This window comes from Antennarius striatus, chromosome 13, assembly GCF_040054535.1.
Source record: "Antennarius striatus isolate MH-2024 chromosome 13, ASM4005453v1, whole genome shotgun sequence".
In the NCBI taxonomy this organism is placed as follows: Eukaryota; Metazoa; Chordata; class Actinopteri; order Lophiiformes; family Antennariidae; genus Antennarius; species Antennarius striatus.
This window is the reverse complement of record NC_090788.1, coordinates 270001-285000: the sequence shown is the minus strand read 5'-3', so window position 1 is coordinate 285000 and position 15000 is coordinate 270001. Positions and strand designations below refer to the sequence as shown.

The 15000-nt window shown below is 53.7% G+C and overlaps 1 protein-coding gene across 2 annotated transcripts in view; it reads left to right on the top strand.

Annotated features, from left to right (window-relative positions):
• The window catches only part of sgcd (sarcoglycan, delta (dystrophin-associated glycoprotein)), a 36443-nt gene that overhangs the window by 8762 nt on the left and 12681 nt on the right, over nt 1-15000 (top strand). The window contains exon 1 of one of the 2 annotated variants that reach the window (XM_068332106.1): nt 9095-9276. The exons of the other annotated variant lie outside the window; for it this stretch is intronic. The gene's annotated coding sequence lies outside the window, so the exon portion shown is untranslated. Of the gene's footprint in view, nt 1-9094; nt 9277-15000 lie in introns of those variants that run through there. 2 annotated transcript variants of the gene reach the window in all.

Here is a 15000-nt window from a genome sequence, read left to right as displayed (position 1 = left end):
TGTTTCCTGGTGTGTTTCTGGGTGTGTTTCCTGACTGTTTCCTGGTGTGCTTCCTGGTGTGTTTCCTGGTATGTTTCCGGGTGTGTTTCCTGGTGTGTTTCCTGTTGTGTTTCCGGGTGTGTTTCCTGGTGTGTTTCCTGGTGTGTTTCCTGGTGTGTTTCCTGGCTGTTTCCGGGTGTGTTTCCTGACTGTTTCCTGGCTGTTTTCCTGGTGTATTTCCTGACTGTTTCCTGGTGTGTTTCTGGGTGTATTTCCTGACTGTTTCCTGGTGTGTTTCCTGACTGTTTCCTGGTGTGTTTCTGGGTGTGTTTCCTGGCTGTTTCCTGGTTTGTATTTCCTGTTTGTGTTTCCTCCTTGTTCCTCGTTGTGTTGTTGACTTTTCGCAAGCTAACACGTTAGCGTGGTGCTAAAGGACCTGCATTGATCTGTTTGTCGGCGGCGGTGAATAATTGTGATGGGGTATTGATCCTGAATCAACACGTGGCCCTCTGGTTGAGGGCAGCGGGGGCGGAGCTCCTGGGTCACATGATGTATCGGCTCCGTTATTGAGCTCCAGAACGAGGCGGTGAAAAACGACCTCTTCAGCCGCTGGCTGCTAACATCACGCTTCACACACGGATGCCATTGACACGCAAAGGAGTCTGGGAGTTTCCTCCGACGGCAGATTAAAGCCACAGCCGAGCAAATGAGAGGAAGAGCTAGAGGAAGAACGAGACGAAGAACTAGAGGAAGAACGAGACGAAGAACTAGAGGAAGAACGAGAGGAGGAAGAGGAACAAAAGAGAACATCAGAGATTTATGGAAGCAGAGGAAATGAAAGAGGAAGAGACCTGAGACTGAAAGATAACAGGAAGTGTGTCTGCAGGAAGAGCAGGAAGTAGAAAGGAAGAGACAGATAATGAAGAAGAGCGATGGCAGAGGAGGGGGAGGAAGGGGGGGTTACAGTTCTGCCCGCCCCCCAGGACCCAAACCGACCCGTCGCCCCGTCTCCACTGGCTTCCTCTGCTCCACTTCCTGTTTATGAGGAAGTCCCGTCGTTTGTTTGCTTCCTGCATCCTGATGGTCAGTGGGACAGGAAGGAAGTGTGTGTGTGTGTGTGTGTGTGTGTGTGTGTGTGTGTGTGTGTGTGTGTGTGTGTGTGTGTGTGTGTGTGTGTGTGTGTGTGTGTGTGTGTGATACAGGAAATGGGCGGGGGCTCCAGAGCCTGCCTGAACAGAGGAAATGAAATGCGTCGGGTTGTAAACGTGTTCGTGATTTGATTTGCGTCTCGCTGCTCCGGCGTGCGCCTGTGCCTCATGGCGTTGAGGGGTAATAACAGCGGCGTGTGATTTACTGCCCTCGCTCCCGGCGGAGCGGCGCCGCCTGTCAGGAGCGGACGATGATGATGATGATGATGTCACACTCCCGCCATGTCCTCTTTGTGTGTTTACCCACACAGCGGAGTGGGCGGAGCCACAGCCAACGGCGTGCTGTTCAATTTTGTTAACTCCTGATTTTGTGAGGATGGAGGGAGGGGATCAAAATGTCCTGCAGTGAGGGGGGTGGGGGTGGCAATGGGGAATGATGGGTAATTTTTCCAAATGGCGTTCTATTGTTTCTGTTCTTCATCACGTCTGCTGTCCGTGCAGAGGGGGAGGAGCTTCCTCCACAGAGGAGGAGCATGACCAGGGGAGGGGCCTGTGTCTCAGTACGCTAGGGGCGGGGCCGGTGCCTCAGGACGGCGTCTGTTGGGGATGGGGGGTTTGAAGCTCTGCTGATCTTCAGGAGTTTAGCTACCGCTATGCGTTAGCGCCAGCGGCGTCGGGGGACGGCCCTGGAGAGCCAATCAGGCTCAGCGTTGTGTGCCAAGATGAAAATGATGTTTGCTGTGTAATTTCCCAGAATGCCGAGCTAAATAATGCATGAAGAAAACACGATGTGGAACCCCGCCGCTCCGATCGGCATTCTGGGTAATTAGAGTTGTTTAACACCAAACGGCGCTAATGTGGGCCGTCCCCCGACGGCTAACGCTAACCTGGAACCAGGAAGTGTTCCCTCTGTAGCTCCGCCTACCCCAGAAAAGCCCCCATGAGGAAAATGCCAGTGTGTGTGTGTGTGTGTGTAGGTGTGTGTGTGTGTGAGTGTGTGTGTGTGTGTCTGTCTGTCTGTCTGTATGTGTGTGTGTGTGTGTGTGTGTAGGTGTGTGTGTGTGTGTGTGTGTGTAGTGTGTGTGTGTGTGTGTGTGTATGGTGTGTGTGTGTTTCTGTGTGTGTCTGTGTGTGTGTGTGTGTGTGTGTGTGTGTGTGTGTCTGTCTGTGTGTGTGTGTGTGTGTGTGTGTGTCTGTGTGTGTCTGTCTGTGTGTGTGTGTGTGTGTGTGTGTAGGTGTGTGTGTGTGTGTGTGTGTGTGTGTGTCTGTCTGTGTGTGTGTGTGTGTGTGTGTCTGTCTGTCTGTCTGTCTGTCTGTCTGTCTGTATGTGTGTGTAGGTGTGTGTGAGTGTCTGTGTGTGTGTGTGTGTGTGTGTGTGTGTGTGTGTGTGTGTGTGTGTAGGTGTGTGTGTGTGTAGGTGTGTGTGAGTGTGTTTGCGTGTGTGTGTGTGTGTGTGTGTGTAGTGTGTGTGTGTGTCTCTGTGTGTGTGTGTGTGTGTGTGTGTGTGTGTGTTTACGTCGTTATGTATTGATTACTTTTATAACCCTCCAGGAAGTCAGCCTCAAAACTGATTGATCAGACGATTGTTTAATAATTGATTGGTCATGTGGGTAATTTCACGCTGACCGTTAGCGCTGAATGGTTAGCATCATTAGTTCCTTTATCGCTACTCCGATCCGTCGCCCCGAATGACCCCTCCCTCTGGCTTGTGCTGGTTATAAATGCTAACCGTTTGCGCTAAGCCGTTAGCAAGCAGGGATGAGAATTACACTCTAGTGTCTTTATTTTAAATTAAGAAAAGTTCAAAGGTCAAAGGAGGCTCTTCCTGATTCTGTTGCTCCTCCCCCAGACGATGGATTAGCCAATCATCTGTCTCCTCAGGTGCATTACAGCAGTGTGTTCCGTCACCTGACGTGAGCGGTTTGTGATTGGCTGAGTGACAGGAAGTAGCCCCCGTTAGCATCATTAGCTCACCTCCCCTTCCAGCTGAGGGAGACGCTTCAGGGGCCGTCCGTCTGGCGCCTGACTATAACAATCAGTTATTCACACTCATGACCCCTCCACACGGAGGCCGGCCCCCACCTGGTGGGGCCCCGCCCCCCCCGTGCGCCTCAGCTGTCCACCATTAGCACCGACACGTCCTCCCGCCCCCTCTCAGCGGGCGTCGGCCCATCTGTCTTCAAACGTGTTGGTTCGGCGCCACCGGCCGCGCTTCATTAGCCGGAGGCCTCATCCGACACGGGGGGGTGGCGGTCAGGGCCCCGCCCACTGGGAGGCGCGCGTTTCATCCGTGTTGCAACTAAACAAAATAGAGCCGACCATCTCTGGTGGGGGGGCGGGGCTGTTCCCCGGCGCTTCTCTTTGCTCCTGGTGTGTGTGTGTGTGTGTGTGTGTGTGTGTGGGGGGGTGGTAAATGTGCTTGTTTTGTTAAATGATGTCGTTTGCATACGTAATCACCCGGCGGTCTGCAGCGCAGATGCGCTAACGCAGTGCTAACAGAGCGCTAAAGGCGGCTAATTAAAACTTTAACCGGAGCAGACCGGAGGCGTCGCTCTGATGATGCTGATTGGTCAGATTCTGTTTGGAGTGTCTTCATCGTCTGAGGATGATGATGGTCCGTGAGCAGTAGGATGAAGACGCATGCCGCCGCGGTGCTAGTTAGCGCCGCTATCGGCAGGCGTCAGAATGTCCTCAAGCCCTGCCCCCTCGAGGGGGCTTGAGAACCAGAACCCAAACAGATCCGGTCCTCACAGACGGGTTCTGTCATGGTCTATTAGCACGCTAGCTCATTAGCGTGCTAGCTCATTAGCTCGTTAGCAGCGGGCTGCGACTCAGGGGCTCAGGAGGTCTCGGGTTCTGGTTCGGCGCCGGAATGACAGCTTGATTCAATCAGCCAATCAGCAATCAATTAGAGAACACCGGTCTGTTACCAATACACGCTTCTGTCAGAGTGGGTGGGGCCTCTTCAGTGTGGGGGCGGGTCTAGATGGTGCTGTGGGGGCGGGTCTATATACACTACGAACACACGTTTAGTTTATAATAGCTGTACGTGTGTTTTCATGTGTTTGAAGTCTGATATCATTGTTTGTTTTATTGGTTTTTTGTTTTATTGATGAATTGATTTATGGTCATTTTCACGGGTTCCCACTAGTGTGTACATATTTACACGTCTGTGTTTGTACTTGGGTCATCAGGGACTAAACAAGACGACTCAGCAGAATGTTTGCCCCCCCTTCTCCCTCCTCCAGCTGTGAACACATTAATAACTGAATCCTCCTGGGGGGGTCCTGGGGGGGCTAGTTAGCAGCTGACTGCTAATAATGCTAATGCTAATGAAGTGTTCATCCTGTGAGCTCCAGGCTGGGTTTACACTGAGTTCTTGATGGGGGGGGGGGTTGGGGGGCACATGTCCCAAGACCTTTGTCCACATCCTGATCCTCTCTTAGTGAAGACAGACGTCCTGGTCTCTGAGTGGTTCTGGTCTCTGAGTGGTTCTGGTCTCTGAGTGGTTCTGGTCTCTGAGTGGTTCTGGTCTCTGAGTGGTTCTGGTCTCTGAGTGGTTCTGGTCTGTGAGTGGTTCTGGTCTGTGAGTGGTTCTGGTCTCTGAGTGGTTCTGGTCTCTGATTGGTTCTGGTCTCTGAGTGGTTCTGGTCTGTGAGTGGTTCTGGTCTCTGAGTGGTTCTGGTCTCTGAGTGGTTCTGGTCCCTGGTCTCTGAGTGGTTCTGGTCTCTGAGTGGTTCTGGTCTCTGAGTGGTTCCGGTCTCTGATTGGTTCTGGTGTCTGATTGGTTCTGGTCTCTGAGTGGTTCTGGTCTCTGAGTGGTTCTGGTCTCTGAGTGGTTCTGGTCTCTGAGTGGTTCTGGTCTCTGATTGGTTCTGGTCTCTGAGTGGTTCTGGTCTCTGAGTGGTTCTGGTCTCTGAGTGGTTCTGGTCTCTGGTTCTGGTTTCTCTCCTCTGATCTCACAGAGTCCCCCCCGTCTCCCCCCGTCTCTCGTCTACCCCCCCAGAGAACAACAGAACAAATTAGACTGAACAGACGTGAAGGAAATCATTTAATGATGTCGGTGTAGTTATTTCTGCCCCCCCCGCACCCTCAGGTCCTGCCCCCCCCCCCAGGTCCTCCCTTACAGTTTAATTCTATTCTGACTCATTTGTGCTGTAAACAATAAACCTGAGTTAATGAAATTAGACCAAGTTTAAATATGGATTAAAATACTCCCTGAGAGGAGGAGGAGTCAAGAGGAGGAGCTAAGAGGAGGAGCTAAGAGGAGGAGCTAAGAGGAGGAGTCAAGAGGAGGGGCCAAGAGGAGGAGCTAAGAGGAGGAGTCAAGAGGAGGAGTTAAGAGGAGGAGCTAAGAGGAGGAGGAGGAGCTAAGAGGAGGAAGAGCCAAGAGGAGGAGCTAAGAGGAGGAGGAGCCAAGAGGAGGAGGAGCCAAGAGGAGGAAGAGCTAAGAGGAGGAGGAAGAGCACCACCCCTCACCTTCATCACCTAGCCTCCAATGCTACTTTTCATTAGCCACATCACTGCTAGGCTAGGCTAGGCTAGGCTGTATGTGAACCAGGTGTGTTTTCTTTGACAGGTCCTCTCAGGAGGGGGGGTTTTACAGATGACTGTCAGCGTGGGGGGGGGGGGGGGGGGGCGCTGGTGATCAATGTGAGGAATCAATGTGAGGCCCTGAGGTGATCAGAACCAATGATCCAACCCAAACACACCCCTGGGGGGGTAAAGACAGGAGGAAGAGGTGATCGATGTTACCCAGAAGCCCCTGCAGCAGCAACAGGATTGTTTGTCTTTCTCACCTTTCGTCTCCGTCCCTCCATCAATCTCCTGCCCCCCCTCCCCCTTCCTCCCTCCTCTTCCTCCCTCCTCTTCCTCCCTCCTCTTCTTCCCAGCAGTAACACGGTGAACGCACCCTCCCACACACACACACACACACACACACACACACACACACACGTGCACGCCCCCGTGTGCCGCCTGCAGGATCGTTGCTGAAGGTGTAACTTCCTGGTTCCCGCGAGCGGGCCGTAGGATTGGTGGATCTGCTCTCTGAAACTGTTTCAATGCTCTGCAGTTTATGGTCCAACACACACACACACACACACACACACACACACACACACACACACACACACACACACACACACACACACACACACACACACACACACACACACACACACACACACACACACACACACTCGATACAAAGTGGAAAATATTCTCTTTTAACTGTGTTTCCATCTCTGGTAAAGGTCAGGGAAAACAGTTCAGAGCTTTGAATGTGTGTGTGTGTGTGTGTGTGTGTGTGTGTGTGTGTGTGTGTGTGTGTGTGTGTGTGTGTGTGTTTAGGTGTGTGTGTAGGTGTAGGTGTGTGTGTGTGTGTAGGTGTGTGTGTGTGTGCGTGTGTGTGTAGGTGTGTGTGTGTGTATGTGTAGGTGTGTGTGTAGGTGTGTGTGTGTAGGTGTGTGTGTGTGTGTAGGTGTGTGTGTGTGTGTGTGTGTAGGTGTGTGTGTAGGTGTAGGTGTGTGTGTGTGTGTGTGTGTGTAGGTGTGTGTGTGTGTGTAGGTGTGTGTGTGTGTGTGTGTGTAGGTGTGTGTGTAGGTGTAGGTGTGTGTGTGTGTGTAGGTGTGTGTGTGTGTGCGTGTGTGTGTAGGTGTGTGTGTGTGTATGTGTAGGTGTGTGTGTAGGTGTGTGTGTAGGTGTGTGTGTGTAGGTGTGTGTGTGTGTGTAGGTGTGTGTGTGTGTGTGTGTGTAGGTGTGTGTGTAGGTGTAGGTGTGTGTGTGTGTGTGTGTAGGTGTGTGTGTGTGTGTGTGTGTGTAGGTGTGTGTGTGTGTGTAGGTGTGTGTGTGTGTGTGTGTAGGTGTGTGTGTGTGTGTGTGTAGGTGTGTGTGTAGGTGTAGGTGTGTGTGTGTGTGTGTGTGTGTGTGTGTAGGTGTGTGTGTGTGTGTGTGTGTGTGTGTGTAGGTGTGTGTGTGTGTTCAGGATGAACTGATGTGTGTTAACAGGACACCTGGTTCACTGTGATGTTTTCCTGGGGGGGGTGACCTATATTGTTGAGGGGGGGTCTGGTGTTGAACCTGTGGGGGGGGTTTCATTTCCTGTCTGTTTTCATTTCCTGTGTTCTCTCCAGCTTTCCTCCCTCTCTTCCTGTTTAAAGTGTCATTGTTGGGGGGGGGCTCATTGAAGCCCACCGCCTGGGGATGAGGGGGGGCTTCAGGCTCCCCCCCCCCGTCTGCTGAGCTTCCTGTCCACCGTAGCGAACGTTTAATGTGATGTAATCCTGTCTTGTGGGGGTGTTCTGTCCTGGGGTGTGTGTCCTGTCCTGTGGGGGTGTGTCCTGTCCTGTGGGGGTGTGTCCTGTCCTGGGGGGGTGTCCTGTCTTGTGGGGGTGTGTCCTGTCCTGTGGGGGTGTGTCCTGTCCTGTGGGGGTGTTCTGTCCTGGGGTGTGTGTCCTGTCCTGTGGGGGTGTGTCCTGTCTTGTGGGGGTGTGTCCTGTCCTTGGGGGGGTGTCCTGTCCTGTGGGGGTGTGTCCTGTCCTGGGGGGGGTGTCCTGTCTTGTGGGGGTGTGTCCTGTCCTTGGGGGGGTGTCCTGTCTTGTGGGGGTGTGTCCTGTCCTGGGGGGGGTGTCCTGTCTTGCTGGTCTACATACTGTAAACCTACAGCTGTTAGCGTTAGCATGCAGCGCTAGCATCACTGTGTCAGCTGCTGTTAGCTCTTCACACCCCAGGCTCCTCCCCCTCCTTTTAATGGGGGCGTGTCTCTACTTCGCCTGGCTCCGCCCACATCGGGTGGTTTTGCTGGTCGATCTGGTTGGTTCAGTCCGTTGGCTCGGCCACGCCCCCTTCTGGGCGTTGAGGCCCGGCTGAAGCATTGAAGGGGCGGAGTCCTGGGTCATGTGGTTCTGGAGCGAATCAGATGATTCGTTCATGAGCTGCAGCGTGTGGATCAATGACCCGTTTAATCAATGACCCAGTTAACTGGGCTTCAGGTGCTTCAGGTGGATCTGGAGGTCAGAGGTCACCCCACCAGACTTCCTGGTGGATCCTGATTGGTCCTGAACCTGGTCGTGTTGACGTGACCCCACTGGACCTCCTGGGCAGAGTTAGAAAGTCACATGACCCTATGCCAGGAGGCGTGGTCATAATTGAGTCTGATGTTTGGAGGAGGAGCCACATGTGACAGAAAGGAGGCGGGGCTTCATGATGGAGGAGTATGTGATCAGCCAATCGGGGCTGTGATCTGTTGATGGGCTGCTGGCTCAGATGTGTCTCTCCTTCTCTCATGTCTGTGTTCAGATCGTTGCCGCGGCGACGCAGCTCTGATTGTAGTTTGTGTTAAAGAGACGAGTCGCTGGAACAGCAGGAGGAAGAGGAAGATGAAGGAGAGGATGAAGAGCAAGATTAGAACCAAACACGACTGCAGATCAGAGACGACAGGAAGTGACATCAGAACAGCAGGAACCAGAGAGGAAGAGGAGGAAGAGAGAAGAGCATTGTGTCAGAGTCACATGACGTGAACCCACACGTGCACGCCCCTGACATTCTTCCACCAGAAACACGCTCAGTCAGCACAATGAGCAGAGGCGGAGTCACCAGGAGGAGGCGGCTCCTCCCTGTGGGCGGAGTCAGGAGCTCTGAGCCAGTGAGCTAACAGGAAGTGATGCGTGGCCCGTCCTCCTGGATGGAGGTTTTAAATCTGTTCACCGTCCAGGGAGGAGGAGCCAGGCCTCAGCCAATCCGGCTGGTGGAGGGGCGTGGCTCATGCAGCAGAGGGAGGGGTCATCTTGACAATAACGTCCTGTGAAGGAAGTCCCGCCCCCTGCCAGCTGCGAGCAGACGCCCACGCGCGTGTCTTTCTAAACCCGTCTGGAGGCAGAGCGGCGCCACAGCTGCTTTTTGGGGGGGGGGGGGGGGGGTGACACCCAGCCAGAAGGGGCGGCGGCACTCTGTTATTGGAGAGCCTGACGGGCCAGTGGAGGGAGGGGGCGGGGCCAGCAGAGGAAAAGTGGGGGCCTGGCTGTGACTCGGTCAGTGGAGGCCTCACGGCGACCCGGGACTGATCGTTTGATCGGGTCTGATCGGTTGATCGTTTGATCGGTTCTCGGCCCGGAGAGACGACGGAGCAGCAGACAGGAAGTGAGACGCGGTGAGTCTGCTCCCGTCCTGTTTAGGTCGCTGCCTGGGGGGCGCGGGCGGTGGGGGGCAGTGGGAGGAGGCTCCGCCTCCAGAACGGTTGCTTGGTCTCCAGAGGATGAAGGGGGGGGGGGTCTACAGAAATGGGTTTAAGTGTTCAAACTGACTTTGTATGGAGGGGGGGGCTGAGGGGGAGGAGTCGTGGGGGGCGTCAGATTAGGCCCAGCAGCACATGTGGTTCCAATCACTGTCACTGGGAGTTCCTGCTATAAATAACCAACCAGGAGCCGGCAGGCTGGGGCCTCCTGAGGGGGGGGGGCATGACTCAACGCTGACCAGGCTTCTGTTTTGGGAGACGGGGCGTGTCCCGTGTCTGAGTCCACTGGTCCCGTGTCTGAGTCCACTGGTCCTGTGTTTTTGGGTCCTGGTTCTGCTGGTTCTCCTGTGAGGCAACTGGACCCGGTTGGGTCAGAACCGGGGGGTCCATTGGCCTCAGTGACAAAATGTGTTTGAGAGGGTGGAGCTACAAACGTTCTGTGTAGAATCAGGTCCAATCGACATCCAGGACGTGTATGACACTCCCAACCCCCGCTCCCCCCGCTCCCCCCGCTATGACTGACCTGTGACCCCGCCCACCTGCTCCAGGACCCCAGCAGCTGTCACCCCTCAGGCAGTTATATCTGGATTAGAGCTCTAAATACCCCCAGCCTCTGGCCCCTCCCCTCACAAACACAGGCTGCACATGAGAACATGAGAACACACAACATGAGAACAAAGACAACATGAGAACATGAAAACACACAACATGAGAATACACAACATGAGGACACAACATGAGGACACACAACATGAGGACACACAACATGAGGACAAAGACAACATTAGGACATGAAAACACACACAACATGAGGACACACAACATGAGGACACACAACATGAGAACAAAGACAACATGAGAACATGAAAACACACACAACATGAGAACACACAACATGAGAACATGAAAACACACACAACATGAGGACAAAGACAACATGAGAACATGAAAACACACACAACATGAGGACACGCAACATGAGAACATGAAAACACACAACATGAGAACAAAGACAACATGAGAACATGAAAACACACACAACATGAGAACACACAACATGAGAACATGAGAACACACAACATGAGAACAAAGACAACATGAGAACATGAAAACACACACAACATGAGGACAAAGACAACATGAGAACATGAAAACACACAACATGAGAACACACAACATGAGGACACAACATGAGGACACACAACATGAGGACAAAGACAACATGAGGACATGAAAACACACACAACATGAGGACACACAACATGAGGACACACAACATGAGAACAAAGACAACATGAGAACATGAAAACACACACAACATGAGAACACACAACATGAGAACATGAAAACACACACAACATGAGGACAAAGACAACATGAGAACATGAAAACACACACAACATGAGGACACGCAACATGAGAACATGAAAACACACAACATGAGAACAAAGACAACATGAGAACATGAAAACACACACAACATGAGAACACACAACATGAGAACATGAGAACACACAACATGAGAACAAAGACAACATGAGAACATGAAAACACACACAACATGAGGACAAAGACAACATGAGAACATGAAAACACACACAACATGAGGACACACAACATGAGAACATGAAAACACACACAACATGAGAACAAAGACAACATGAGAACATGAAAACACACACAACATGAGGACACACAACATGAGAACATGAAAACACCCACAACATGAGAACACACAACATGAGGACACAACATGAGGACACACAACATGAGGACACACAACATGAGGACAAAGACAACATGAGGACATGAAAACACACACAACATGAGAACAAAGACAACATGAGAACATGAAAACACACACAACATGAGGACAAAGACAACATGAGAACATGAAAACACACACAACATGAGAACACACAACATATGAACATGAAAACACACACAACATGAGGACAAAGACAACATGAGAACATGAAAACACACACAACATGAGGACACACAACATGAGAACATGAAAACACACACAACATGAGAACAAAGACAACATGAGAACATGAAAACACACACAACATGAGGACACACAACATGAGAACATGAAAACACACACAACATGAGAACACACAACATGAGGACACAACATGAGGACACACAACATGAGGACACACAACATGAGGACAAAGACAACATGAGGACACTACATGAAGAGTCACAACATAAGAACATGAGAACACAAACAACATCAGACTACACAACATGGGAACAGACACAACACGAACACACATGAGAACACACAACATGAGATTTCTTTCCTTTTTTTCTATTCTTCCTTGTCCTTCCTCCCTCCCTCCCTCCCTTCCTCCCTTCCTTCCTTCCTCCCTTCCTTCCTTCCTAGGCTCCACCCCCATGCAGCCTCCTCCAATCAGCTGTCTGCTCCAGCTCATGCCCCAATCGCTTTGCCGCCCGTTAAACGGGTTGTTGGTCCGTTATTTTCCCGACGTTAACCACACTTGACTCGATGAGGCGTGGGCGTCGCCCGCCGGTGGCTAGTTGGTGGCTAGTCAGATGTAGCGCCTCTTGCAGCCAATCACGTTCCTCTCCCCGGCCAATCGTCCGCCTCCGGGTGCGGGCCGCTCTGTGGACGCAGACATTTGGCGCTGCTGGCTCCTCGGTAACGGTGTTTCCCTGGCAACGGGCCCGGTGCTGGTACCGGTCCACGGCGTGTCCGTTAACATCCTGCTGCCTGATTGGCTGCTGCTCCCGCCGGATGTAGCAGCCAATCAGGCGGAGCCAGCGCTCGTCTCTTCCTGTAATCACAGACACGATTGTTCTGGAAATTTAGTGGCGGGCCGGAGCTTCCCATTGGCTCGTTAGCTTCCTCCTGTGGCTCCGCCCCCAAGACAATCACACCTCCCCCGTCAGGACGCCGTCATGCAAATAGTAAGCGTCGCCCTCCTGGTGTCGCTCCCTTCCCACCTCCTGGCGGTTCAGTCTGTCTCTCAGGACGGCTTTCGCCGTTTGTTCCTGTTAGCTGGAATGTGTGGCGCCGTCACGATCCACCGGCCGCGGCGTGGAGACGTCACAATCTACCGTCCGCGGCGTGGAGACGTCACAATCTACCGTCCGCGGCGTGGAGACGTCACAATCTACCGGCCGCGGCGTGGAGACGTCACAATCTACCGGCCGCGGCGTGGAGACGTCACAATCTACCGGCCGCGGCGTGGAGACGTCACGATCCATCAGCTGCGGCGTGGAGACGTCACGATCCATCGGCTGCGGCGTGGAGACGTCACGATCCATCGGCCGCGGCGTGGAGACGTCACGATCCATCGGCTGTGGCGTGGAGACGTCACAATCTACCGGCCGCGGCGTGGAGACGTCACAATCCATCAGCTGCGGCGTGGAGACGTCACGATCCATCGGCTGCGGCGTGGAGACGTCACAATCTACCGGCCGCGGCGTGGAGACGTCACGATCCATCGGCCGCGGCGTGGAGACGTCACAATCTACCGGCTGCGGCGTGGAGACGTCACGATCTACCGGCCGCGGCGTGGAGACGTCACGATCCATCGGCTGCGGCGTGGAGACGTCACAATCTACCGGCCGCGGCGTGGAGACGTCACAATCTACCGGCCGCGGCGTGGAGACGTCACGATCCATCGGCTGCGGCGTGGAGACGTCACAATCTACCGGCCGCGGCGTGGAGACGTCACGATCCATCGGCTGCGGCGTGGAGACGTCACAATCTACCGGCCGCGGCGTGGAGACGTCACAATCTACCGGCCGCGGCGTGGAGACGTCACGATCCATCGGCCGCGGCGTGGAGACGTCACGATCCATCGGCCGCGGCGTGGAGACGTCACGATCCATCGGCCGCGGCGTGGAGACGTCACGATCCATCGGCCGCGGCGTCAGGATGACTTTATGAGGCCGTTACTGTGACAGGAAGTGAGCGACGCCCCGTTGTCGGCGCAGCGAGACAATTAGAGTCATCTCTAATCGGCCTATCGGCACATCAGTGGCGTGGGGGCGGGGCTGGGGGGGGACTAATGGACTTATGGACCACTTATCAGGCGATCAATCAAAGCGGTCGCTGGAGATCGCCCCGTCCATCACGCCCGCCTCCAGTGGCCCGTCGGCGGTGGCGTGGAGCGTGTCGGGGGTGTTTACGGCGTGTTGCCCCCCCGTTGACCCATCCTTCACTGGGAGGTTGTTACGCCGCTTCTCCGGTGGCGCCACAAATCTCCCAGCAATCACGGCGCTGCTGGGGGGGCGGGGCAATAACAGATGAATACGTTACCGACAGGCAGACGGTAAATCCAGGCTGGGAACCAGACGACCCCCCACCTTACCCCCCCCAGGGGCAGGAAGAGATCAATAGGTGACCTGATCAGACACGCAGGTGGGGGGGACGAAACCCGGTGACCCGGATGTTGTTGATCCTGACTTCTGTCTCTATGAAGGACCGGACCAGCTCCGCCCCCGACCACAAGGGGGCCCCGGTCCAGCCTGGGTCCTGGACTCTGGAGGCGGTTCTGGTCCTGGTCGTTCTGGTTCTAATGGTTCTAGTGGTTCTGATTCTAGTGGTTCTGGTGGTCCTAGTGGTTCTGTTTCTGGTGGTCCTAGTGGTTCTGGTTCTAGTGGTTCTGGTTCTAGTGATTCTGGTGGTTCTGATGGTTCTGGTGGTCCTAGTGGTTCTGGTTCTAGTGGTTCCAGTGGTTCTGGTGGTCCTAGTGGTTCTGGTGGTTCTGGTGGTCCTAGTGGTTCTGGTTCTAGTGGTTCCAGTGGTTCCAGTGGTTCTGGTGATTCTCGTTCTAGTGGTTCTGGTGGTTCTGATGGTTCTGGTGGTCCTAGTGGTTCTGGTTCTAGTGGTTCTGGTTGCCCTAGTGGTTCTGGTGGTCCTACTGGTTCTGGTGGTCCTAGTGGTTCTGGTTCTAGTGGTTCCAGTGGTTCTGGTGGTTCTGGTTCTAGTGGTTCTGGTGGTCCTAGTGGTTCTGGTGGTTCTGGTTCTAGTGGTTTTGGTGGTTCTGATGGTTCTGGTGGTCCTAGTGGTTCTGGTTCCAGTGGTTCTGGTGGTCCTAGTGGTTCTGGTGGTTCTGGTGGTCCTAGTGGTTCTGGTGGTCCTAGTGGTTCTGGTGGTTCTGGTTCTAGTGGTTCCAGTGGTTCTGGTGGTTCTGATGGTTCTGGTGGTCCTAGTGGTTCTGGTTCTAGTGGTTCCAGTGGTTCTGGTGGTCCTATTGGTTCTGGTGGTTCTGTTGGTCCTAGTGGTTCTGGTTCTAGTGGTTCCAGTGGTTCTGGTGGTTCTGGTTCTAGTGGTTCCAGTGGTTCTGGTGGTTCTGGTTCTAGTGGTTCTGGTGGTTCTGGTGGTCCTAGTGGTTGTGGTTCTGGTGGCCCTAGTGGTTCTGGTTCCAGTGGTTCTGGTGGTCCTAGTGGCTCTGGTGGTTCTGGTTCTAGTGGTTCTGGTGGTCCTATCGGTTCTGGTGGTCGTAGTGGTTCTGGTAGTTCTGGCTCTAGTGGTTCCAGTGGTTCTAGTGGTTCTGGTGGTTCTGATGGTTCTGGTGGTCCTAGTGGTTCTGGTTCTAGTGGTTCTGGTGGTTCTGGTTCTAATGGTTCCAGTGGTTCTGGTGGTTCTGGTTCTAG